The sequence below is a fragment of the Pelodiscus sinensis genome, chromosome 2 (genome assembly GCF_049634645.1).
Source record: "Pelodiscus sinensis isolate JC-2024 chromosome 2, ASM4963464v1, whole genome shotgun sequence".
Classification (NCBI taxonomy): Eukaryota; Metazoa; Chordata; order Testudines; family Trionychidae; genus Pelodiscus; species Pelodiscus sinensis.
The window spans coordinates 193,112,902-193,125,991 of NC_134712.1; the positions used below are offsets into that span (position 1 = coordinate 193,112,902).

Here is a 13,090-nt window from a genome sequence, read left to right on the forward strand (position 1 = left end):
AATTCCAGAAAGGAGTTCAGACTTCTCCTGGAAGAGGGAACAGCGGTAAACATCCATTAAGGGGGATGCTTACTGGTAAACTGGTTAACCATTTACATCCCTATAAAGTGGGTGAATAACTGGCTAGATAACCATTCCCAGAGAGTAAATTATCAGTGGTTCACAGTCCTGCTGGAAGAGCATAAACAAGTGGGGTTATGCAGGGATAACTTTTGGGACTGGTTCTGTTTAATATTTTCATCAACAATTTAGATAATGGCATATAAAAAATACAGATGATATAAAGTTCGCAGATTATACCAAGCTGGGAGGGATAGCAAGTGCTTTCAAGGATAGGGTCATAATTCAAAATGATCTGAACAAACAGGAGAAATGGTCTGAGGTAAATAGGATGAAGTCCAATAAAGACAAATGCAAAGTACCCCTCTTAGGAAGGAACAATCAGTTACACACATACAGAATTGGAAGTGATTGTCTAGGAAGGGAGTACTACAGAAAGGGACCTAGGGGCTATAGCGGACCACAAGCTAAATACGAGTCAACAGTGAGAGACTTTTGGAAAAAAGCAGTATCATTCTGGGATGCATCTACAGGATTGTTGTGAAGAAGACACAAGAAGTAATTCTTCTGCTCTACTCTGTGCTGTTTAGGCCTCATCTGGACTATTGTGTCCCAGTTCTGAGCACTACATTTCAGGAAAGATGTGGACAAATTGGAGAAGGTCCAGAGAGCAACAAAAATTATGAAAGGTCTAGAAAACATGACCTATGAAGGAAGACTGAAAGAATTGGGCTTGTTTAGTTTGGAAAAGAGAAGACTGAGCGGGGACAAGATAGCAGTTTTCCAGCAGTTTTCTAGTACTAAATGATGTTATTCTCCTTAATCTCTGATGATGGAATAAGAAGCAATGGGCTTAAATTGCAGCAAGGGAGGTTTAGGTTGGACATTAGGAAAAAATTCCTAACAATCAGGGTGGTTAAAAACTGGAATAAATTCTAGAGAGGTTGTGGAATTTCCATTGTTGGAGATATTAAGAGCAGGTTGGATAGGCATCTATGAGGAATGAACTAGACAGTGCTTTGTTCCGCTGTGAGGGTAGTGGACTGGATTGTGACTTCCCTTCCTGTTCTAATAGTCTATTATTCTGTGGTCTTGCCACATGAGACTGTTCACAGTTTACAGCATCTTTAATAACTCCTCCTTGTCCTACTTTACCAAGTGTCTGCATGGCTTCATGAAAATATCTTCATGATACATGTTTCCAAAATTGAACTATTATCCTTGGACAAGATGGTCATGCTCAAGCAAACTGTGTTCTCTCCTAAGTTCCCTCTAAGCAGTGCAGCCAGGTGGCTTTGCAGTTGTGTAACAAGTCCTGCTTAGCATGACTGCACAGAACACTGCCCATTGGCCCTAGCACGGAGCTGATGCAGCAGACCTGCTATGGCACCCAATGACTTGCCTCTCCCCCTGGCCATGGCTCCCAATCAGTAGCTGCCCCAGCACTGCTGCTGCCAAGGGGACATGCGCCCCTTCCCTGACCCCCATCTCAGCCTAGCATGGACCTGCCCTGGCTTGCCAACAGGCGCCCCTCCTCTTGCCCCAAGCTGCTGATGAGAGAGAGAGGGCTAGGAGTACTCCTCTCTCCCTGGGGCAGCCTGTACCCTCAACTCCTCATTCTTAGCCCTTCTCCAGAACCCAAAACCTAAGCCAGAACACTCATCCTGCACCCCAGCCCTAAGCACTGTCCCATACCGCAACCCCTTGGCGCCACCCATGTCCGTGTGCAGAATGACTTTTATTATGTGATGTATCACCTCCATCCATATAGGGGCAGATAACAAAATCATTCCACACATGGACATTTTTACCATCTCAACTCAGTCTTCCTATTCCCTTCACTATCAGTAGTAACACAGCATTCTCCTTTTCTTCTTCCCCCCCGCCACTCCTTCAGCCACAGCTACTTATCTCCACAATATTGTGAGTGTACCGCTGCTTGAATTCCACTTTGCTTAATTCCTAATCCATGCCTTGATCTCCTCTCTTCTTAACTATTGAATTCTTTGATACCCCTCTTCCTCTATGGTTTCTGCTATTCATACTTAAGATTTAAAATTTTCTGTATATTTTGATCACACACATAAAAATAGGCTATATCATTTCATACTCAGCTCCATTTAATTTTTTATTCATTTCAAAATCTGGTTTAAACATTTCCAGGACCTTGATAAATTCCCCCCATTCTATCTGTTTTAACTCGTTTTTCATACTTTTACCTGTGCATCCTTTGCTCATGCAGCATAGGCTTTATACAATTTTATTATATACAATATAATATATTATATTCCTCATTATACAATAAAATTCCTGGATCTTCTGCCCTAATGGACTCTGTTTCTTTTCAAACCTATGTTGTCCTCTCCTCCCCCCCCCCCCCCCCCCCCCCCCCCCCGCTTTATATTTGGCTCTTAGAATCAAAGAATCATGGAGCTGGAAGAGACCTCAGAAGGTCATCAAGTCTAGCCCCCTGCCCAAAGCAGGACCACTCCCAACTAAATCAACCCAGCCAGGGCTTTGGCAAGCTGAGACTTAAAAGTCTCTAGGGATGGAGTTTCCACCACCTCCTTAGGTAACCGATTCCAGTGCTTCACCACCCTCCCAGTGAAATAGTTTTTCCTAATATCCAACTTAGACCTCTCCCACTGTAACTTGAGACCATTGCTCCTTGTTTTGTCATCTGTCACTACTGGAACAGCCATTCTCCAGCCTCTTTGGAACCTCCCTTCAGGAAGTTGAAGGCTGCTATCAAATCCCCCCTCACTCTTCTCTTCTGTAGACTAAACAAACCCAAATCCCTCAGTCTGTCCTCATAGGTCATGCGCTCCAGCCCCCTAATCATTTTGGTCACCCTCCGCTGGACTCTCTCCAATGCGTCCACATCCTTTCTGTAGCGGGGGGGCCCAGAACTGGACATAATACTCCAGATGTGGCCTCTCCAAAGCTGAATAAAGGGGAATAATCACTTCTCTGGATCTGCTGGCAATGCTCCTCCTAATGCAGCCTAATATGCCATTAGCCCTCTTGGCTACAAGGGCACACTGTTGACTCATATCCAGCTTCTCATCCACTGTAATCCCCAGGTCTTTCTCTGCAGAACTGCTACTTAGTCATTCGGTCCCCAGCCTGTAACAATGCTTAGGATTCTTCTGTCCCAAATGCAGGACTCTACACTTGTCCTTGTTGAACCTCATCTGATTTCTTTTGGCCCAATCCTCTAATCTGTCCAGGTCACTCTGGACCCTATCCCTGCCCTCCAGTGTATCTACCTCTCCCCCTTAGCTTAGTGTCATTTGCGAACTTGCTGAGGGTGCAATCCATCCCCTCATCCAGGTCATTAATAAAGATGTTGAACCAAACCGGTCCTAGAACAGATCCTTGGGGCACTCCACAAGAAACCGACCACCAACTTGATATCAAGCCATTGATCACTACCCCTTGGGCCCGACAGTCTAGCCAGATTTATATTCATCTTACAGTCCATGTATTCAATCCATATTCCCTTAACTTGCTGGCAAGAATATTGTAGGAGACCATATTAAAAGCTTGCTAAAGTCAAGGTATATCACATCCACTGACTTCCCCATATCCGCAGAGCCAGTTACCTCATCATAGAAGCTAATCAGATTAGTCCGGCACGACTTGCCCTTCGTGAATCCATGTTGACTATTCCTGATCATTTTCCCCTCTTCCAAGTGCTTCAAAATGGATTCCTTGAGGATCCCCTCCATGATTTTTCCGGGGACTGAGGTAAGGCTGACTGGTCTGTTGTTCCCTGGATTGTCCTTCTTCCCTTTTTTAAAGATGGGCACTACATTTTCCTTTTTCCAATCATCCGGGATCTCTTCTGATCTCTACAATGTTTTCAAAGATAATGGCCAAAGGCTCCGCAATGACATTTGCCAACTCCCTCAGTACCCTCGGATGCATTCAGACTGGGCCCATGGATTTGTGTATGTTTAGCTTTTTTAAATAGTTCCTAACTTGTTCTTTCCCCACCAAGGACTGTCTACCTCCTTCCCATACTGTGTTGCCTAGTGCATTTGTCTGGGAGCTGACCTTTTCCATGAAGACAGAGGCAAAGAAAGCATTGAGTACTTCAGCTTTTCCCACATCATCTGTCACTAGGTTACCTCCCTCATCCAATAAGGGCCCCTCACCTTCTCTGATTACCCTCTTGTTGCTAACATGCTTGAAGAACCTTTCTTGTTATCCTTCACATCCCTTGCTAGCTGCAATTCCAATTGTGCTTTCGCCTTCCTGATAAGTCCCCTGCATTCTCGAGCAACATATTTATACTCCTCCCTAGTCATCCGTCCAAGTTTCTGCTTCTTGTAAGCTTCCTTTTTGTGTTTAAGCTCACCAAGGATGTCCCCGGTAAGCCCATCTGGTTGCCTACCATATTTGCTGTTCTTGTTGTGCATTGGGATGATTTCTTCCTGTGTTTTTAATAAGGCTTCTTTAAAATACTGCCAGCTCTCCTGGACTCTTAATTTCTTTCTTACTGGATTATGTGTTTAACTCCCTGGAGTGATTTGGGACAGTGTATGAAAGACATGATGTGAAACGTCATGGGATGTATGACCCAAATCCATTATTAAATCACTTCTGTGATACATATACTCCAGATTTGGGTTTACTCGCTGCACTTCAGTTTTCTCCAGACCTCAAAAAGATGATCAGAAGTTTGGAATTCATCAGACCAAACACTTGTTCTTAGATGCCTTAGACCTATATTTATAAATGTAAATAAAGGGGTGGTGTTCACCCAGAGCTTCCATGAAAGCTCCTGTTTTTATTTAGATGTCTCAGGCTACGTCTAGACTGCAAGCCTCTTTTGAAAGAGGCTTTTTCGAAAGATACTTTCGAAAATGCCTCTCTTGAAAAAGAGCGTTCAGACTACAACCAGTACTTTCGAAAGAGCAAGCCGCTTTTTCAAAAGAGAACACCCAGGCGGTCTGGATGCTCTCTTTCGAAAAAGCACAGTTTGCATTACATAGCACCTTTTTTCGAAAGAGCACTTTTGAAAAAAAGCATTCTTCCTTGTAAAACGAGGTTTTTCACAGTCTAAAAAACTGCTGCATTCTTTCGAAAGAATGCTGCAGCAGTCTAGACACAGGGGAAGTTTTTTTCAAAAAAACCCTGTAGTCTATACACGCCCTCATTATAGCCTTAGACATATATCCTTAGGCACCCAGTATGAACATTTAGACCTCTGTTAGCTAGGGCCAATATGCTACTTACCTAAATATGAAATTTTAAATAATTACCTGTAATTCAGGTAAAACATTGTTATACATTTTATGAACTCATTACATAGTCATTTTTATTCTAACTGATGCTGTGACACATGTCTCTTTGTCACCAACTGTTCAGAACTCAGCTTATTAAACATTTAATTGTTCCAAGTTCTTTGTAAAACTAGTGAAGTTTGAGGTGGAATTTTACATTGAAACTAGCTAAGCCAATCTAGAGATTTATGATGCTTGGATAGAAGGTAAAGGTCTACATTGCCTTTTCCGTGAAGCTGGTATAAATAATTAACAATACAAAACATATGGATTAATATCTAGTTGCGGATGGTTTTGTTTTTTATAAAACGTATAATCTGTAACAGCCCTCTGTCTTTTACAATAATGACTTTGAGGGCTGGCTATGTAATAAAGTGTGAAACTTCACAAATGAGGTAGAAGAAGCATGTGCTATGAGATATGTGTTAAATTTTATAGCCTCTAACAGTTGGTTCCATTATTCCCAATTGCCATTACAGGAGCTTCTTCAGCTACTGCATTCCCTAGTGGTTAATGAGAGAAATCTGTCTGCATTTTGTATTTGTACGTTGTCCTAGTACTTTCCTCCACCTAACACAAATATTCATTAATTACAATGATGTACAATTATATATACATTATACATTTATACCAGCCCTCTCAGTTTGTCTCATTCATTTTAGGGCATATTTGTGTGGCATGGGTTGGAGATGTTCTTCCTTATGCTTGATCTAAAATGTTGCTATTATATTTGTATAATATAGATATTCATGTGTTCTTATAGCTTCTACATTGCATATAGCACATTTCTGGACTCCCTGTGCTATCTGCCTGTTTTGTCTTTTTATGGTGCCTCTTTATTTGGGAGTTAGTGTTTGTGATTCAAGTTAACAGAAGATGGCTTGCATGAAATATTTTCCAAAAATTAGCAGTTAATGACACCAGTTTTCATTTTATGAAGCTTCTTCTTTGGGGTTCGCAAGGTAACTTAAAAATAGGAGTATGGAGTTTGACACAACAAACAGTACACCTATCTTTTCTACTTTTGAGACAGACATGATAAGTTCATTGCCAGTGAACATTTTGACTGGTGATAGTGCTTTAAATTTCAGCACCTTTCTGTTGGAATTAGTTCCTCCACATCAGCTGCATGATTTTCTCATTGTCATAAATATGTTGGAACAATTGCTACATGTATAGTCATTTTGTTAGTGGGACTAAAAGAAAAAGCACACCAAATATATTTTAAACATTTTGCCCATTCAGCTCAAAACACACATCAAACCTGGGCGTGTGCATGGTCAGTGTATTGCTATATAACCAAATGCAAGTTCTGTTAAACCACATATTCTGTCATGCTTTTCAGATTAAGATGCACGTTGCATTTCTGTTAGTTCAATTAATGTCTTTGATATTAGAAATTAACCATTAGCTAACATCATGGTTAATTGCTTGGATACTGATGCCTAGCCAGGACATGCATACTTTCTACTTATCCCTATCTATTGAAAACTCATGCCATTTGATGTATTTAGCCTCGGTGATGAAGTACTTAGTCAGCAATATGTCACTGTTACATTATGTCGAGGTCCACAGAAAGTGCAAGTGAAGAATGTCTCTCTGTTTTGGCACACTTTCTTAATAGCCTTGATTATTTGAAATAGACTTTTGATACTCAAAGCCTTGTTATAGCTTGATTTTGATATACTTAGAGCTGAACATGCAAAGCCTGGCTTCTGACTTCACAAGGGCTCGTTTGTGCTTACTGTTAAATCTGGGCACAAATGTTAGCATTTTGCTATCTAACTGTTGTACATTCTGTGCAAATGCAGTGAAGTAGTTGGAAATCTAAATGTAGTAATATACATCTGTAATCAAAGTTTTAATAATGACTTAATGTCTCTGGTAGGATGAATGTATGCAGAGACTAGACTGAAAAAGCGAGATCCTCAGCTGGTGTATGCTGGCATGCGTCAATTGAATTTGATAGGGTTGTTGTAGGCATCCTTCGATCCCGAAGGATCATGGGTTTGCGCTCCTGTTGTACTGATTTGAGCAGCGACTTCTGTGGCTGTGCAATCCAATCCGGGAATGGCAGTCCTTTCCGCACTGTGAGCAGCAGTAGGCAGATGTCACTCTGGTATCACAGGCATGGATCATCCTGAAGGCTCTCTTGTCTTCCACTTCCTTCACCAAAGTAGTTTCATACATAGCAAGAGCTTCCTTCATTCCCTGTTTCCAGGCATACTTGTCTAAGACGAGCGAATGCCAGGTGTTCGCACTGATAGAGAGAGCACTGAGGTCACACTTGCATGTGTCCTTATAGCGCAATTTAGGTCGCCCTCTTTCCAGCCTCTTTCCAGACGCCAGTTTGCCAAAGAGAAGGTCTTTCGGTATTCAGCCATCCAACATACGTGAGACGTGGCGAAGCCAGTGCATATACCTCTGTTTGAGAAGAGTGAACATGGAGACGGTGCCTGCCCTCTCAAGCACTGCGCCTTTGGGGATCTTGTCCTGCCATGAGATACCGAGTATACTCCTAAGGCAGTGCATATGAAATGTGTTTGATAGGGTTATGCTGATGTGATACCAACTGCAGATATGGCCTGTGTGTTTAGTGCATGTAATACAGATTGAAACTCCTTGATCTGGCACTGTTGGGAACTGACTGACGCCACACCAGGAAACTTGTTGGACCAATGAAGGTCAATGGCAGCTTCACAGATGGTGGCAGCAGAGAGACTGCATAGATTGAACAGGGAGTAGGAGGACACTCGAGGAAAGAGAGAGAGTGGCTGTGGAGCCCTGTGGCTGGGGGCATAGAGCCCATGGATCACTCTGGGAGCAGTTGCTGATCACAGGCTTTTTTCCATGGATGCTTCATGCGCCAGCCCAGGAACACCCACACAGATGCCGGACCACAAATGTTGCCACATGAAGGAAGTCTGGAATATAGAGATCCAACCTGTAGATGTGTTTTGTCTAGGTCGTCTTACCTATTTAAATGTGTTACCCAAAGACATGAGTTGCCTAACTGGTTTCAGAGGTCAATGGAGGTGTTTATGCAGGAAGTCGGTAAGACGGGAATGAATTATTCCTGAGTGAAAGTGAGGGGTTTTGTGGGATTATTTTTGGTATTTCAAACAGAGATAATAAACAAATATTCCTTTACCAGGTTTTTTTGGCATTACAATTTTAATATATAACTAATGAAATTATAGAAATGTTCTCAAATAGAAGAAGGAAGTGAGCGTGGAGAAAGGAAAGCTAGGCAAGCATGGCGGAAAGAAAGCTGGCCAATCTCATGACCTGTTTATGAAAGACTAGTGAGCAAGGAAGGAGTCTTCCTATAATTAGTGGTGGGGATATTTATCCCACTTTCTCCATTCACAGCATACACTTGCCATGGCTTTTCAGGTGTAGACAGTTACACTTACTAAGCCCTCTCCTTATCTCACTGCCTCTCTGAGCTGCTATGGCTTATTCATGCTTGTTCTCCATCAGCCCAAGAGGGTTTTCAGCTGACTCTAACCCATAACAGCTGTAGGTTCTGATCACCTTTGTCTTTATTCAGAGGATGAATGACTCATTTTTTCTGCTTGTGGATGAAGCAGTACTAGGCCTACAGTGGACCTGTAGTGCTGGGCCCACATGCAGAAGGGGCACTGGTGCCCAGATTGAGAGCCTGAACCCTCTCCACCACTCTCTGCCCCAAGGTCTGCCGCTACTCAACCTCTTCCCACTGAGGCCCTGCAAATTGATTGCTCCTGTCTGCTCCCTCCCCATCTGTTTCCTGCTCTCTCACTGCTATGTGAGCGGCAGCTGGGGTATTAAGGGAAATAGGCCAAGATGGGGTGGAGCTTTGGGGTGAGCCTGAGGGTGTAGCAACCAAGCAGAGGTGGGGCTTAAGGAAGAAATAGTAGGCAGGACTTGGAGGAAAGAGGCTGAGTGGATGTGGGGCTTCAAGGCAGAGCAGGAGTGGGGCCCACATTAATCTGGAATTAGGGAGTTGCTGGTCTCTGAAATTCAGTTTAATACCACTTGATGGTATTAAGCCACCCTGAGAAATCAAGGTGGAACAGCGGTTTCCTGTCAGTGCAAGTCAGGAGCAGACGTTCTGTGTGGTAATCTGATGGGTAGACTTGGGGAAGGGGAAAGACGCAGTAGCATAAATGCAGAATAGAAGAAGGTGGTGCTTTTTGTGTGTTCATTATGAACCTGTTTGTTCAATGATTGGTGAGAAAAGATGGCCCTGAGTTTGTGGCCAGGTACATTCCTGCCTTCTGAAATGAACTCTGATTGACAAGAAACCGCATATCAAATAAAAGTAGATTACTAATAGCACAAACAGAGTTTGGTGAAATTATTTGTAGCAAACAGTTCATATGATGTATATATCCTTCTCTTCTCTGTGAGCTGACAGATCCAAACGTGATTTTTTACAAATTTGTTTTTGAAGTTATTGGAATAATTAGTCTAAACTAATTAGTCTGTGGATTAACCTTTGTATTAGATTGGTCACCCAAATTATGTGGCTATATTGCAAGTATGTTTCTCTCTCTTTTCTGGAATGTTGGATATCACCAGACAAGACACTTGTTAAATTAATGAATTCTAAGAAGTTTCAAGCTTACTGCCCGTAGTTGAACCCTCATGTTTTCTTGTAACCCTAGTACTACTGATCGTCTTTCCCTATCCCCTTTCCTGTAAATAGCTTTTGGAGCTACTTATACTGTTCTTAACCCAGATTCTCCCAAACAAACCCCTCTTCTTGGCATCCCGTTCGTTGCCATTCTCATTCTAAAGCCTCTTCATCAGTAATACCAGAACAAGGGTGGGAACTGTTGCTAAGAGAATCTTCTGTGGGAATTCTTTATCCTACAATCACCTATCCTAACTGGAAACATATCATAGTGCCATTCTGACCCCAAACACTATTATAGTATCTTTAAGGGGCAGACACAGACACTTATGTGCAGTGAGAACTAAGCTTCCTGCCAGTCAACCCTGTTGGCCTAATTCAAACTCTGATTCAGTGACTGACGGACTAGTCATAATACTTTTCTATAATGCTGTATTGCCATCAATCAAAGAATCTCAATGTTTTAAAATTTAGCTTAAAAAATGCCCTATGACAAAGGTAGATTTTATGGATGAGCGAATTGAGGCACATTTGGGATCTGCATGTCATTGGAAGTCTGACACACATATGAATAAATCCCTGATGTCCCAGTTTCTAACTCTTCTATTCTTATCCACAAGACTGTTCTTAATCTCCAAATTTCTATGTAAAATATTTTTACCTCTTTCTTTTTGAATAGAGTATTAATTATATTAGTCTCCTGTTAAGAAATTTCCTTTGTGAGTTAAACCTTCTTTTATTCATCCCACTCGTTTTCAGTAATGTTGGAACACTAATTACAAAAATCTGAAACAAAAAACAAGACTAAGTAGCACTTTAAAGACTAACAAGATGGTTTATTAGGTGATGAGCTTTCGTGGGACAGACCCACCTCTTCAGATCAAATAGTGGAAGAAAATTGTCACAACCATATATACCAAAGGATACAATTAAAAAAAATGAACACATATGAAAAGGAAAATCAAATTTCAGAACAGAATGAGGATGGGGGGGGTGAAGGTAAATGTCTGTGAGCTAATGATATTAGAGGTGATAATTGGGGAAGCTATCTTTGTAATGGGTAAGATAATGTCTTTGTTTAAACTTAGGCGTAAAGTGTCGAATTTAAGCATGAATGACAGTTCAGAGGATTCTTTTTCAAGTGGGTCTTACAAGGTCTTTGAAGCAGGATGCAGGTAATCAAGCTGTTGAGACAATGTCCTTTCTGGTTGAAATGGCAAGAAACTGTTTTTTCTTTGTGATCCTGTCTGATATCTGTTTTGTGGGCATTGATCCTTTGGCGAAGTGTCTGAGACGTTTGTCCAATGTACATAGCGGACGGACACTTTTGGCACATGATAGCATACATTATATTTCTGGATGAGCAGGAATACGTGTTCTTGATCTTATAACTCACTTGGTTAGGTCCAATAATGGTATCAGCAGAGTGAATATGTGGACAAAGCTGGCAACGGGGTTTGTTGCAAGGGAAGGTACCAGGGTTGGTATTAGTGTGGTATGTCCTGTGGTTGTTGGTAAGAATCATCTTGAGGTTAGGTGGTTGTCTATAGGAAACTATGGGTCTGTCTCCTAGAGCCTCTTGGAGTTTAGTATCCTGTTCCAGTATAGGCTGTAGTTTATTGATAATGTGTTGGACAGGTTTAAGTTGGGGGCTGTTGGTGATGACAAGTGGTGTTCTATTGTTGGTTTTCTTGGGTCTGTCTTGAAGTAGATGGTTTCTAGGTATTCGTCTGGCTCTTTCAATTTGCTTTTTTATTTCTCCAGGTGGGTAGTTGAGGTTTATAAGTGCTTGGTAGAGATCCTGAAGTTTCTGGTCTCTGTCAGTGGGATTACAGCAGATGCGGTTGTATCGAAGGGCTTGGCAATAGGGATCGTATGGTGTGTTCTGTTTCTATCTTTATTCTACAAAAATCTGGTGATTTATAATAAGTATTCTATTCTGATTTTCAATAATCTCTCCCTGGTATTATACATAGATTTAAATCTATTAAATAAAGCCATCATTCTCTTTCTAGCCTCCACACAAGAATAACTAGCCTTAGGAAAAGAGGAATAATTGCAACTTTCTAAAGATATGACTCTGCAGATACTCTTCCTCATCTTCCTGGTTGCTGTAACTGTTTATAATCCTTACAGTGTTCAGCGATCAAACCAACGTATCATGATTTGCTGATATCAGCTTATTCAAAGATATTAATCCCAGGAAATCTTCCATTCTTAAATTGGTGCTCCTGCATTTGGACATGAGGGAAATTTTATAGTGTTTAGAAGTTGTGAATTGTTAGTGAAACGTTACAAAGTATTTGGAATCCTGACTTCCCCAGTTTTCCATTTGTTCTAGGCATACATGCCAAGCTTCCAGTGTGTGTGAGGATGCTCCCTTTCACTCCGCAGATCCCTCCCAACTCTACCCAGTCCCCAAGGTGCCACCCCCATCCTGCCTCTTCCTGTCTTCTCCCCTGAGTGTTCATGCTCTCCCTCTGCCTCCCTGCCTACTCCAGCAGTGCCTCCAGCATGCCAAGGAATAGCTGATTGCAGCAGGTGGGTGGTGCTCAGGGATCAGGGAAGGTGCTGATCAGCCAGGCTGCCACCAGAGGAGGTACATGGCAGAGGGGGAGGTGCTGACAAGGGAACTACCAATGGGAGCTAAGTGCACACCATTTTTCCATGGTTGTTCCAGCCCTAAAGCACTCATGGAATCAGCACCTATGGCTCTAAGCTCATTGCAGTATCATTTACATGCAGTACTTCAAAACTTTCTCTTAAAAAAAACTTTCTCTTGTTTCCATTTTGCTCCATTGTTGTCCTATGCTATTTGTATTGATAGGTATAAGAGTTTTCAACTTGCACAGCTCATAGGTAATTACCTCTATTGTGTTTAGAATTGAATGTGTTTAGGTGTTTTTTTTTTGTTTTTTTTTTTTTTTAAGCACAGTTACATCTTCCAGAATGGAGAAGCTGCCCATTAACATCAACACCTTTACTGATTATAGTTGACTACATTTCTGACAGAAAAGCATGACTTCTGAGTTCTGTGCCTCCAGGAGCACATTGATACACAAAATAGGTCCCTGTGCTTTGACATCTTCAAAATTCCCAGACTGAATGCATTGATTAG

At 41.8% G+C, this 13,090-nt stretch overlaps 1 protein-coding gene across 6 annotated transcripts in view; it reads left to right on the forward strand.

Annotated features, from left to right (window-relative positions):
- The window catches only part of TBC1D5 (TBC1 domain family member 5), a 515,710-nt gene that overhangs the window by 307,706 nt on the left and 194,914 nt on the right, over positions 1–13,090 (forward strand). The window lies entirely within an intron of this gene.